General features: G+C 41.2%; 1 pseudogene across 1 annotated transcript in view; it reads right to left on the bottom strand.

Annotated features, from left to right (window-relative positions):
• LOC309556858 (glutamate decarboxylase 1-like) overlaps positions 1–12,467 on the bottom strand; it is a 101,096-nt pseudogene extending 88,629 nt beyond the window's left edge. Inside the window, exon 1 of the transcript XR_014226187.1 lies at positions 12,419–12,467. The product of XR_014226187.1 is annotated as a glutamate decarboxylase 1-like (transcript). The remainder of the gene's footprint in view (positions 1–12,418) is intronic.
• Positions 12,468–15,143: the final 2,676 nt, after the last annotated feature.

Here is a 15,143-nt window from a genome sequence, read left to right as displayed (position 1 = left end):
GAACCTGAGGTGGTCAAAAAAGTGACAGTGGAGGGGTAAGGAACAAAAGAGCATCCTTAGGTCAAATGGAATATTCAACCATGGCCAACAATCCATGGAGGTGCAATTTTTTCTGGAGGGGTTTTATTGGAAGCAAATCCTTTGTCATTCAGTAAAAAACCCCATGATTTCAGAAGTTTGAGGCCATCTTCCATTGAGCAGATTGAATAGGAGGCGTTTTTGTCCATCATACGTTTGGTGGGGGAAACCCCACTTGTATATTATTTTAGTGATGAGATTCAGGTTTTTCCTGGGCCAAAATGGTTGCTTGAGAGAAGTCAGAGTACAAGGCTATCCCTGCATAGAGATCTGGGTGTGGAGAGTTATGCTGATGCAGATTTCAAGGCATATCTTTCACATGAAAAAAGTGGATTTTAGCAATTAAGTCTCTTGGTAATTTTTCAGGGATGTGCAGTGGTTTCGGCAGCCTGTGGGCCCTGTCAATCACCAATTCTTGGTTTGGTAATGTAGGGATGAGATCTATAATCATTTTCTGTAGAAATTTTCTCAGGTCAGGGTTTGACATCTTCAGACAAAAGAGAAAACAGGCGCCTCTGAGTTAAGACTGCGATTTAATATGGCAAACAATAAAAAACTTACATCAAGGTAAGTATAAGCAGACAAGATCCGACTTTGAAAAAGGAGCGCACACTGTTTTGCCCCCCACAGTGCGCATGCTCGGAAACGAGTCAGTCATTACGCCGGAAGATCCTGTGGACAAGCATCACGGCCACCGTGCGGCCCAAGCCTCCATCTCACTGCGGTTTCACCCTGCTGTCCACGCCTCCATCTCACTGCTGTGACACACTCCACTTCCTGCTGGACAGGAAGAGGAAGAGAGGAGACGATTACAGACCCACAGTGATGACTCCAAGCCCCAGCCTCCAGACGGACACCGGAAGGACCCATCTTGTCTGCTTATACTTACCTTGATGTAAGTTTTTATTACTTGTTTGCCATATTAAATCGCAGTCTTAACTCAGAGGCGCCTGTTTTCTCTTTTGTTTGTTGCATGTTTGGAGATCGCTTCTGCTCCCCAACAGGCTGGCCCTGAGCATCCAGACTATTTCCTCATCTCACCTTAAGATTTTATCATAGCCTTGATGTGCTACTATATGGACTATCGTTTTTATGTAGTGCTAACAGCTTGCACCACTTGTTCCATTTCTTGTCTGTATTTGATATCTTCAGGAATGCCGAATTTGATATTAGGTCTAGATCTGTCAACAAGTTTTAGTTGTTTAAATTCATCTTCGAGTTCAAAATGGTTGTCCACAAGCTCATTGTGTGCTTCAGTTAAGTCAGTCATTTTGTTTTCAATGTAGTCTACTCTCTCTTTTCCAATTCATTTAAATCCATTTTGGATTTTTGCTTAAAGGCTCGCATGTCATGTTAGATTGCATCTCTCAGGGACTGTAGCGTTTTTTTTTTTTTAAGATCTGGGTTTCAAATAGCTTTGCCAGAGGTTGGGAAGTCTAGCTTTTCATTATAAGGATTTCTAGAAAATACAGAGTCAGAATGTCAGAATTATTGTGAGGTTCTATTACATGTTCCTCTGATTCAAATAACCTTCTTTGCTTGGCTCTGGAGCCTGTGTGGATGTGGGTCCAGCGCCATCTTTTCTGGGACTCCTGACCGGACTGCGAAGAGCCCCTAATTTGGGGGGACCCTCCCACGATTTGCGCTTCCTCGTGGGGGGGGCTAGTTTTGGTCTCTTCGCTGGCCAGCTTCAAGCTTGCTGATAGTCACCGCTAGCGGCTTCTGGGAGCCTCGGTGTTCCAGAGCTCAGCTACTGTTCAAACATTGATCTCCGCTGCCGGCCACGCCTCCCCCCACGACAGAATTTTTTTTTAGCACATGTTTGTGACGTTACTGAAAATGTCATTCCCCATAACACAACCAAAATTCATTCCAACATGTTCATGTGTAACCTTTTTCTTCCTTCAGGGCCTAGACAGCTTGTAAATCGCTAAGAAAGCAATACATTTCAAGAGGTAGTCAGATTTCACAGCAAAAATAGGAGGGATCCCAATGTCATGCCAAATGGCACTGATCCCAAACACAGGATCTAAGCAATAGCTCAATTGAACTGTTCTGGCATGATCTGAATCAAGCCTCTGCAGCAGACATCTGAAATATTTACAACACATGAGCACTACGTTAGGTGTTCTTGCTGAACTGCAACAAGCTTTATTATTATTAGAGACGTTAGACAAACACTCTCAGATGAGATTCCACTGACAATTTCAACAAATGGGCTTAATCATATCAGGTGGAGGTAGGAACCTATCTACTGCATCCTAGCACCCATAACGCATAAATATTAAAGCTGCAATACCATTGTCTTAAAGTGGTTGTAAAGTCTTCACAATAAACTGCCATGATAGGTTCCCTTATGGGGCAAGTTTTTTTTCAGCAATATAATCTCGATCCCTTTTCCAAGCAGTAACTCTGTGCAGTCACATGGTTTTCTTGGGTCTTCTTCCCAAGCAGAGGCATTCAGGTGGGAGGGGTTCACATACTCTGCTGGTTTAATTTCAGGAGGGACAGGGAGAGGATTTGGTTTTACATAGACCATGGAAATGACAGAAGGGAGGGGGAGAGAGGGAGATACATATGCTGCAGAGAGCAGGACCAACCAGGTATTCTACTATATGGAAAAAGGATAAACATTGCAAAAAAGTACTAGCACAAAAATAATGGAGTGAAAAAATGTTAGGATCGATCGAAACAAGAAAGGATGGATCAGTCAACTGCAGAAAGGATCAAAGTGAGGAAGGATCAGTCAGCCCATCGTAGAAAGGAATGGTCAGTCACTTGTTCATCCCTTGTTAAAGCAATAAAGTGGATTAAAAAAAAAAAAAAAAAAAAAAAAAAAAAAAAAAAAAAAGTATAGCGTCCTCCCCTGATGTTTATGTGTAAAACGCAAATGTATATGAAAGTTGCGCAAGCATATGTAAATGGTGATCACACCATACATGCGAGGTTGCACCTCCTCTGCAACTCTAAACTGGTAACATGTAAAAGGTTTTTAAAGCCTCGCTAAAAGAGGTACCACATTTTGGCGCTGTTGCATGGGTGTATGCATTTTAAAAGCGTGACATGTTGGGTATCCATTTACTCAGCATAACATTTTAGATTTTAACAAATCGGGTATTCTATAGTGTGTGTACACAAAAAAAAAAAAAAAAAAAAAACTCCATTAAAAATTCTTTTCCAAAAAATTGCGTTTGAAAAACCGCTGCGCAAACACCGTATGACAAAAAAAATTGCAACACCCACTATTTTATTCTCTAGGTTCCCTGCTTTTTTTGGAACACCAATCTTAACCGCCTGACCTCTGGAAGTTTTACACCTTCATGACCAGGGCATTTTCTTCTTTTTAGCACTGGGCTAATTTAACTGGCAATTGCGCAGCCATGCAACACTGTATGCAAATAAATGTATAGCTTTTGTCACACAGCGCTCTTTGGTGGCATTTGATCACAAATTGGCTTTTTTATTATATAGTAATAGTAGTAATGTGGCGCTAATCCTAAAAATAAAGATAAATTAAATTGAAAGTCCCAAATACAAAAGCTGGATAAAGCAGTCCTTAAGTGTCCACTTCAAACCAAGGGTGTAGAGAGCCGCAGGCCTGGAGAACCACCACCAACCACACTGCCTCTTACCAGAAATGGATGACCCTCATTACAAAGGTCTAATGCGGCCAAATGATTAAGGTGCAGTAACTCCTCTGATGGCCCAGGGCTCACAATTCCACCACATAAAAGCTCATGAAATATAAAGCAAGACACTCCTCATAGTGTAGACTGCATAAACGTTTATTTCCACACACGGTTAAAAACAATTCCATCAATACAGAATAAAATAGGCATCTTATCTGGCAGTATGTGTTCCTCTCTGTGTGCCGAGAACCACCAACAAAATGGCCACCGCGTCTCCTCCACGTGTCGGCGTGCGTCACCGTGAGCGCCACCCAACACGTTTCATCATCAGCAGACGTTGTCGCCGACACATGGAGACGCGGCGGCCATTTTGTTGGTGGTATACCTTATTTGCCTTTTATGACTGCCTGTAATGTGGGGGGGGGGGGGGGGGGTCATAGTTCTGGTGAGTAGGATGTGAGCCTTAATGTTGGTGAAAGACATGGGAATATTAATTTATTTATGGTGGAATTACTAAGATTATTCACACTTGGTTGGAGACACCTGGTGGCTGTTTTATGGGCATTGCACTTTTATATGATTTTATTTCATGTTCTACTTTAACCCTTTCACCCCCGGAAGGATTTGCCCCCTTTTTGACCAGGCACCATTTTGCGATTCGGCACTGCATTATTTTAAACGGACAATTGCGCAGTCATGCAACGCTGTACCCAATCTAAATTTACGTCCTTTTTTCCCCACAAATAAGAGATTTCTTTTGGGGGTATTTGATCACCTGTGCGATTTTTAATTTTTGCGCTATAAACAAAAAGCAAACAAGCATATTTTGATTGGTTTGCGCAAAAGTTATCGCGTTTACCAACTACAGGAAAGATTTGTCTTTTTTTTTTTTTTTTTTACTAGTAATGGCAGCGGACAGATCGGATCTGACTTTTTTTTTTACACTTTGGGGGGAGACCAGTCATATTAAATCAGTGTTAAAAATTGCACTGTTACTGTAATAATGACACTGGCAGGGAAGGGGTCTAATGTATGCCTCGTGCTTACTGACGTGTGTGGGGGGGGGGGGGGGTTCTGTGACAGACACAGATAGCAGGTTCAGCTATGCTGAATCTAGTGTTCTCTTCCTGTCTGTCACTGAGAAGACCTGCCTGCTTTGTTTACATAAGCAGGCGGGTCTTCTCACAGTTTCCCCGACGATCTGAGAAGGGAGGCGGCAATCGCCGCCTCTCCTCCCCCGGCCGACTCCCGTTGTGTCTAAACACAGTGGGAACGCGGCGCCAGAATCACTAGGAGTCCAGTGATGTAAGTCTACACCACGGGACCCAGGAGAGCCGCACTGCTATAGTAATATTACTGTTGGCAGTCAGCAAGTGGTTAAGATGTTATTGCACCTGTATATGCACTTTATTTTGTGCATAAAAACAGCACAACCCCATAGTGCAGCATTAAGAAAAAACTGTTTATTATAAAATAGAAAGTCATTAACAAAGTACACATAAGTGGGGCATGGCATAAAAAGAGGACTTGGGAGCCAGAAATGTCTGAGGGGCAGCCAGAGAACCTCCTGCCTTTGCCACTGGCTGGGGGTAAAGCATGCTTAAGATGGAGGAAGCCACTGCAATCAGAGTTCAACCCAGGACTCGAAACCCCAATTTCACTGTAGACATAGGATGCGTTTAAAGCCGGTTGGCTTCATCAGTCTGTCTATGCTGGGCTATCCTATGCCTTCAATACATCTCAAAAAAGGCAGGACTGTAAGGACTCAGAGGGAGTGAGACACTAACGTGGATAAGATACAGGTGTGGGACCACCAAGATTTTTCCTGAGCAATACAGAAACCACAAACTCACAAAAGAACACAATACATTCAATTGGTAAAAAATAAAGAACTATCATTGTGCGTTTAGTCATTGGAATATGATAAAACTACAATATTTTATACACCCGTTACAATTATGATCACAACAAGGTGCTAAAAGGGTCCGATTTACACATCTCATTATCCTTAACATTCTGATAATGAGGATATATAGCTGGTGAATGCAAATACAATAATAAATAGAAGAAACCAATAAGATATTAGAATAAATGAATAAAAGCATTTATGTGCCCTCACACATCTTTGTACACACATGTACATAACCACAGATGTGAGTTAATGGGAAATGTATTCAAGAATAAATTGGATGGTAAAGAAAGGATAAGAATAAAGATAATTATTAAGAAGGATGATAATTAAGGATGATTATAATAAAAGTGATAATCAAAAAAAACATTAGTTGATGTAGCGATGTAGAAAAACTGGGCAGTACATGAGGAACCAACCAAGAGTGATGGTAAAGGATGAATAAAAAAAAAAAAAAGCAAAACTGGTGAAATAATTTACAATAAAATGTAATTAATGTATATGAATTAGCCAGTTCTTTCTATTCTTTATGTCAATTACACCCCCCTTTGTCATTCAGCCATCCTTTACCATCACTCTTGTTTGGTTCCTCATGCACCACCCAGATGAGGATTAAGAAGAATATTATTGTTCTATTGAGAAAAACTGTATGCAAGAGTCCCATCTGAGTCCTTACAGGCCCACCTCCTCCAAGATGTATGTGAAGCATACGATAGCCCACCATAGACAGACTGATGAAGAAGCTGACCGCCTTTGAAATACATCCATGTCCACAGTGTCTTTGGGGATTCAAGTCCAGGGTTGAACACCAATTGCATTTGCAGTGACAGTGGCTTCCTCCATCTTCAGAATGCTTGTGGTGATTCTCTGGCTTTACTGCGGACATTTCTGGCTCCCAAATTACCATGCCCTACACATGAATACTTTTGGGAGTGCATTTCTATTTTTATTAAATGGTCTTTTTTTTAATGCTACACTATGGGTTTGAGTGGTTTCTTTTGGCACCTTGCAAAGACATGGGAGCTGCCATCCAAATGCCATCTGGTGGCTCTGCCCTACAAGTAGAGGCAACTGCTATCTCAGGAGCCAGGCTACAGAGTTCTGCAGTGTGCCTGACAGCTCCATTGTAGTCTGCAGCCTCTGCTTGCAGTGTATAAGCCATGGTTAATTTACCTTCCATTTGCGAGCCACATGTACAATGAAACACATTACTTTTCATCTCAGTGCTTGATTGGAGCAGACCTAATCAAAATGAGTTGGCAGCAAAAAGCCCACACTCAATTTTTCATTTTCTACAGAAACTAAAGAACCAATGTCCCAGGCTAAATACTGCAATGCTGTATTGCAGCTCCTATGCCTGGAAGACTGAAGCCTTTGACAGCTCTGCAGACCCAGGCCAAGAGGCAAAGTGTTTATCACTTTAAGTACATGTATCAGCCTATCCTCACTCTGGAACAAAGTGGGCCAATTCCTTTAAAGCCAGTGCAAGAATGTATCATCCAGAAAGGTTGTTCATACATCCTAGGGACTTACAAGTGCTACTGGTATTGCTGGGTTTTTTCTGATAGTCTTTTCATGGCAAAAATGGGAGGGAGATGCTGTCTATACTCAGGAGAGGCCAGAATTGGTCCTCTGGATTAGATATATAGATGACATCCTCTTCCTATGGAACGGAGACCTGGATTCTTTGCAGAACTTCATGGACCATTTGAATACCAATGGCAGAGGTATTTCCTTAACTTGCGAGGGGAAAAAAAAAATTTTGGATTTGGAAATTACAGCTATACATGATAATTTAGAAACGAAGTCCTACTTCAAACCAACACACCGGAATGAATACATGCCATTGGATAGCTGCCACCATAAAGGCATGGTTGAAATTTGTCCCTTTTAGCCAACTATTGCAGTTGTGACGGAATTGTACTAATATTTCCGATATCCAGGCACAGATTCTCAAAATAGAGATTTTTAGAAAAAAGGGTTATAATAGTATTACCAATCGATGAGAACATATTCAAGGTGCCCAACGGTGAGAGAAAGCGCCCCCCCCAAAAAGGACGATTCCATTTGAAATTGTCTTTTACCTAATTTTTCATTCAACACAAACAAATTAGGAATATCCTAAACAAACAATGGGATATTCTTAGGAATGACCGTATTCTGGGCCCGATCCTTCCTAATCGAGCCAGAATAATTTGCAGGGGTGCATCTTCACTACAAGGAAGAATTGCACCCAACATAATTGATCCTCCAATAAGAACAACTTTTTTTCACAATTTAAAAAGGTTATTATCCCTGCCGTAGATGTAATGTGTGTCACCATAATATAAATGGCAGAAGAAAGTCTGAAACATTCAAATCCAGTTACTAATCGGAGGTATCAGATGAAACAATTCTTCACCTGTGCCACCAAAAACATTGTTTACCTACTCACAAAAAAAAAAAAAAAAAAAAAAACAAAAAAAAACAAACTATTATTGGACAGACCATACAATCACTCTTGGTACGGGTTAATGAACACATAGCCAATATCAAAAAGGTAAAACTAGCCAGTGTTCCTAAACACTATTTACACCATCATTATAAAGACCCCACAGGTACAGAATTTTTAGTTATAGATAAATATACGCCCCCATAGAGGGGTGGTTCAGCAGTTAAGAGTATTTCACGTTTGGAGACTTTTTGGATTTAGGAGCTCAAATTGCATTGGCCCCATGACAAATGTACACTGGGATATCAATGCTTTTATTACTAGGTCATAGGTATTCTAGAAATTATCAGCAGACCTATAGGTTAGCTAGATTTTTCTAAAAATGGTTCTCATTATTACACAGTTACACATTTCGAATGTCAGCTTACATTCAGATGGTAGTACATTTTGCGGCTTTTTAGGGCCTCAGAAATCTTGGTTTTCCAGCAATAACAATGTCATTACTTGCCTTAGCTCAGCACTAGGACACCAAAGATTATCATACGTTTTTGTACACTGTGCCCCGTTGCTTTGTAAACGGATACAGTTTACAGTCGGATATGGGATTACATTTTCTAGCAATTATTTACACATTTTAGGTTCTATCATAGTTCGACACATTTCTTTCATACATATTCTTTATTACTACACAGTTATAGTTATATACATTTTGAATGTCAGATTTTATTCACATAGTATAATATTTTGTAGCATTTTAGGGCTTCCGCTATTCTGGTGTTTCAGCAATGACAATTCCAGTATTTGTATTGGCTTTGCATTTGAAGGATACTAATGATTGGTATACATTTTGCACACGGTCCCTCTTTGCTCTGTAGCCAGATCCGGTTTCCGGTCAGCATGTTGGGTCTGGGGCGCATGTGCATGATGGAACTGAGGCTTGAAACACAGGATCAAGCCCTTTGTTCTGTAGAGTAGCTTGATGTGAAAAAAAAAAAAAAAAGGCGTGACTTGCTTCACACTGCGCACGTACAGATCACCTGCCATATCACAGGATTGTTTACAATAGCAATATCTGCGGGTTTGATAACAAGGTTTGGTTTACTTAGCCACTCCCCCCAAGTAGACTTATTATTTGTGGCTGATGAAAGCGCGAAACGCACGCCGACAGCCAAGTTTCTAACACTTCCTGATTGCGGGTAAGACAAACAGAGTGCCAAATTAGAGTTAATTGACCAGTTTTCTTATTAAAAGCGCAATGATTGGACACAGACTCATATCCCAGTTGAAGTATTGAGGATGAAATGCGTAGGAACCATTGAGTTTTCTCCATGACATTGCGCCATTCACACTACTTTGTATCTATACCGCCTGTTAACCACTAAGAATGTACGTTTTTTATTTTTTAATAAAGTCCAACTGTGATGGCTTTACCCTATGAAGGTTTATTTTGGGTACCCGAGTTCCTTTATGGCTAGCATAAGACCAGAGAAGACGGTGACAACCCTTGTGAGACCATTGCAGCACCAGTGACACCACTTCCTGTTTGAATGACTCTTTGCCTAAGGTATTAGATGGTCACATTTGGGGTGATTACCCCCGGCTTCTGAACACGTAAAACCTCTCATTCGGACATTAACTTTATTTTTCACAGCATCTTTTTCCATCATTGAGGATTTCATATATTCACCTTTACACAGTGGACTATTCATTGTTACCGGTGTTATACTGTATATTTATTTACTGTTCATACCTAGATTTCTACTTTTCAATTCCTTGTTCACTCTTATTTTTGCTTATTTTGCACATTTGAATGCACTTTATAGATATTGGCTTTTCTGATACACATGATTGTATTGTCTGTATGCAACACCTCATTTCATCAGACAGTTGCATATTAGCGCACACTGCATATTTGTGTGCACTGCATAGACATTGTCATTGATATACATTATTGTATTTGTCTTTATGCAACACCACAGTAGGAGTAGTTGCATATTAGCACACTATAGATATTGTTATTTTGACATACATGGCGGTATGCGACTTTGCAACATTTTATTTCATTAGGAGTAGTTGTGTACTAGCGCAGCACCTTCGTTTTTTTTCCAGTTCTTTACAACATAGTTGTGTTGTTCACAGCTGTTTACATGATAGTAGTGCAGTGATCTCCATTTACATTTTTCTGACAGTCAGTTCTAGGAATGTATAGTTCATATTCCTATCGCACACCTTCCTGGTTTGTAGGCACTTGTGTACTGGGTGCTGAAGTGATCACCAGCTGGCCACTGGATCGGTTACAAGTAGATACATATTCGCCAGCACACCAAGGAACTTGCAAAAGCAGTCCAAAAACCTTATTCCACAGAAGATCAAAAAATATACAGTGCAACGTTTCGGAGCGGTGCAGGACCCCTTCGCCATCACATGCCTGACGAAGGGGTCCTGCGCGGCTCTGAAACATTGCACTATATTTTTTTGATCTTCTCTGGCATAAAGTTTTTGGACTGCTTCTGCAAGATCCTTGGTGTGAATCAGCTATCCAAGCCTTAGGCTGTAATCCCTCATATTCCTGCCTTTTTTCAGATAGATTGGTCCTAAAGATCCTACCTCATAATCATCCGAAGGTGTGCAAAATTGTTTTGTCTAAATCAGGACATTGTCCTGCCAACATTCTAAAGTGAAGTCAAAGCTCTCCTCACGCTTTGAATGTCAGCAAAGAAGTACATCAAAGTGAGATAGGCCATAGATTTTGCATATTGCTCAATCTCCCCCCCCCCCCCCCAGCGCTGTTGTGTTCTGCCAGCAGGGAGCCTTCCCTGCAGGCAGAATACAATGATTAGTCATTGCTAGCTATAGCCAGGAAGTACCAATAATTCAGGAAAAACCTGACCAACTGGTTGTACTGCAGTACCAGGTTATCCAGTGCAGGCAATGCATTGACACATGCAGCAGATCGCACTGAAAATCCAAACCACATTCTGGGGTGAGGAGGGAGCCCTTATGCAGCAATATCAAAATATTAATGTCATTTTCTGCACAGCAGAACTTCAAGAGGAATGGCAAGTACAAGCAGCTAATCTGACCCTAATGCAATGCATACTGTATGTGTTGACCAGAATTATGCTGACGAAAGAAAGAGCAAAAAGATGACCATGTCGGTGCTTTTTTTTTTTTTCTTTCATCTTAACCAAGATGAGCTGGCAACGCGGTCTAGGACCAATTTGTTTTCAGTATGACTGAACATAAAGAAAAATCCTCACACAGACAAGCAGATTAGTTCACAAATAAGAATTTCAGTTGCATAAATAGTCACCTAATCCCTTTAAGGGCTCTTTCACACAGGCGAACCGTTCAGATCCGCCTGTATTTTTTTTTTTTTAGCGGATCTGACTGGTCCCCCCATGCATCCCTATGGGGCATCGGATGTCAGCGGAGACATGTCTGCTGACATCCGATCCGTCAAATCTGGACGGATGGAAACCCTATTTTCCATCCATCCAGCGGACAGTCCATTCCCATCCTATTCCCCCATAGAGATGTATGGGGAACTGACAGCTGTGTCTCCACACATAGCGCAGAGACACAGCGGTCATCCTCCTGCTCAGCGGGGGATCCCCCGCTGAGATAAACTGTGTCCATCCGACGGACAGTGTGAAAGGGGCCTAAACCTAAGCACATATTACACAGGTTCTGTGGCTGATTAAGATAGTAATTAAACTCAGTGCCTTATCTGCATTAAGTTAGCCTCAGAACCTGTGTAATTATGTGCTCGGATTTAAAGGAATGAGGTGGCAACCCCAAATATAAAAAAGATGCCAGATATCATACACTAAATTTTTAAGCAAACATACTGCCTATATGCACATACTATTGGCAAAACCAGACCAATCCAACATCTCACCAACCAGTGGGAACATAAGGCTACTACAATAACTCACCTGTTTCAATAAAAAAGGCAGGTACAGCATGCATTTGAGTTACAAATGACATTCAGATATTCATACTTTGCTCAGCTACAAACTCAGAAGAAGGTGATCGTCATCAGTTACCTTATCAGAAAACCAATATAGGAGTGTCATGCAATAAACAGGCATTTGAGTAGTAATCCTTTTGTTTTAAAATGGCATGAAAATCAATATACTTATATTTTACCCTTATTCATATGACCAAGAGCTGAAGACATTGTATATATTGTGAAATCATACAATGTTTTAAATCAATAAAAGGAGGATTTACTCACAAGCAAAAAAAAAAAACAGTAAATTTCAAGCTGTAGCATGTCAAGATTCTGAAGTAGGTTAAGAGATTACTGGGAGCTTATTACATAGCTGTAACATTACCAGAAAACAAAAAAAGAAAAAGAAGTCTTACATTTATCACTGATAGCAGTCTTACAATCCATTACTGCACAGAACCCACAGCCAGAAAGCCTTCACAGAAACCTGTCCACCAACAACACAAGACTGATCATAAGGCTGAATGGTACCTTTTGTACTCTTCTGAGGAGGGTGTGTCTATCAATTAGTATCACACATGGTAGTTTCTTAATTCCTGGCCTGGAGCAGAAAACTAATAAGGTTGCAGCTGTTACTCCACAGCAGCTTTAGTGCCGGTTCACACTTCTGCGAGTGCCGGGTTTGCATGTAATGTCGGAGCGCACTGCTCCTTCATTACATGCGATCGGCTGTGCGGTGCGAGTTTAGCCATACAGTTTGTATGGCTAAATTCGCATCGCACCCGCAGCAAACACGCACAGGAGGCATTTTTTGCAGCCGCATCAGGATCGGATCGCACAGCGGTTCACACTTGTGCGATCCGATCCTGTGCGAACTGCACGATCGCACTGCGATATGCGATCAAACTGGGGGTGTCGTTAAGATTACATTGACACCCCCAGCGTATCGCATATGGCAGTGTGAACTGCCGGGGGTGCGTGTGCGATGCGGGAACAGGCTGCGAATTCGCAGCCTTCCCGCATCGCATAAGTGTGAACCTGGCACTTAAACTTTCCAGGAAAATAAAATATGATTGATTACAGCAAAAATAATAGTTCTATATTTGTTCGAATTCCTTTGTGATCTTCAAACAGCTTTATAAATCCACTAATATCTGCCCAGTGCTGTGAAAAGGTAAATAATCGTGCAACAGAGATCTAGGATTGTGCAGTTGCATGTGCTCCTTGTTCACAGATTGCTGTCCATCAGAAGCCTCATTCAAGCAGACAAAAAAGCTGGGGTGCAGCAAGTATCTAGAGCAGGTATCTCCGAACTACGGCCCTCCCGCTGTTGTGGAACTACACAACCCATGAGTAGAGATGTCCCGAACTATTCGCCGGTGGACAGTTCCCGGCGAACATCGCTTGTTCGCGTCCGCCTCTGCGGGCAAACATATGCCATGTTCAGTCCGCCCCCTATACTTCATCATTGAGGCAAACTTTGACCCTGTACCTCACAGTCAGCAGACACATTCCAGCCAATCAGCATGCCCTCCCTCCCACACCCTCCCACCTCCTATAAAAAAGCAAGGGCAGCATCCATCTTAGATCATTCTGAAGCAGTGTGTTAGTGAGAGCAGGGAGAGTGCTGCTGCTGTTAATAGGGACAGTTGTTAGATAGTGTTCTCGGTCCACTCCTGCTGTAAGGACAGCATCCTGACAGCACCCCAAAAAGCCCTTTTTAGGGCTGGTATTTGAGTATTTTTTTTTCTTTTAGATATATATATATATGTATCTATTGTGTGCAGTTGCCTGCCCGCCGTGTGTGAGAGACCACAGACCCACCACAGACTGTACTGTGTGCACACCACACTCATTTCGGGTGGCACAGGCACAGTACCTTGCAGTTTAAAAAATATTTTTTTTTCCTCTGTCATAATTGCAGTGAGTGTCAGGTCCACGGAGTGTACTGTGCCCACTGCAGTGCCCACCACTGATATATACGGTGGCACAGCAGCTTGCAAATTAAAAATATATTTTTTTTTTATAATTGCAGTTGCCTGGCCTGCCAGTGACTGTCAGTTCCACAGAGTGTACTGTGCCCACTGCAGTGCCCACCACTCATATATACGGTGGCACAGCAGCTTGCAAATTAAAAATATATATATTTTTTTATAACTGCAGTTGCCTGGCCTGCCAGTGACTGTCAGGTCCACAGAGTGTACTGTGCCCACTGCAGTGCCCACCACTCATATATACGGTGGCACAGCAGCTTGCAAATTAAAAATATATATATTTTTTTTATAATTGCAGTTGCCTGGCCTGCCAGTGACTGTCAGGTCCACAGAGTGTATATGAAGATAAATCTATGCGCTACCAAATGAAGAGAAGGGAAGGGAAAAAAGAGGAGGTACCAATATAGAACAATGGAGCACCAGAAATCTGCAGCTAATTTTGTAGTGTCCCCACATACAACAAGATAAAATAAAGAGTAAAAATCAGCGCAGATATTCTAAAACCGGTGAACCATAGATATCTAAAAGTAGATCTTTAAAATTAATCAATAATTCAAAATCAATAGTATAAAATCAATACATCAACCTTCATATAAAAATGACAAAGGTGCTTGAGTGCCAAAGTGAAAGTGCATAAATATGATAAAAAAAGTGAGATGCTCAATATGCTGAATCAATAGCACTTGAATAAGTATCCTGTGCAAAGTGAATGCTGTGAAAGAATCAATAATAAAGGGTACTGATCCAACATTCAGCAGAAGAAAGAAGAAAACAATATTATAAAGTGAAGTGCCCTATGAAGAGTGAACCCATCCAACTCTTCAATCAAATAAAGTGAATCAATAAAAAGTGACGAATGTGATCATCTTAAAGAAATAAAGTGCTAAAATGGAGGAAAATAAAAAAATATTTTAAGTGCCCTATGAAGGGTGAACCACTAAAACTCTTCAGTAGCAAAAAAATCTTAGTATTGATAAATGTGAAATGTATCTACAAATTAGATATATACACTGAATAGCAGTGTGAGGGTGAAGACTGTGAAAAAAAGTCCAAAGAAAATTGTAGCAATCAGTCTTAGATGAAAAAAATTGTAGTGAAAAAAAAACAGAGTGTACTGTGCCCACTGCAGTGCCCACCACTCATATAT

This window comes from Pelophylax lessonae (genome assembly GCF_965119305.1).
Source record: "Pelophylax lessonae genome assembly, chromosome: 5".
Taxonomy (NCBI): domain Eukaryota; kingdom Metazoa; phylum Chordata; class Amphibia; order Anura; family Ranidae; genus Pelophylax; species Pelophylax lessonae.
Note: the sequence above shows the minus strand (reverse complement) of the source record. Positions and strands in the feature narration are given on the sequence as shown.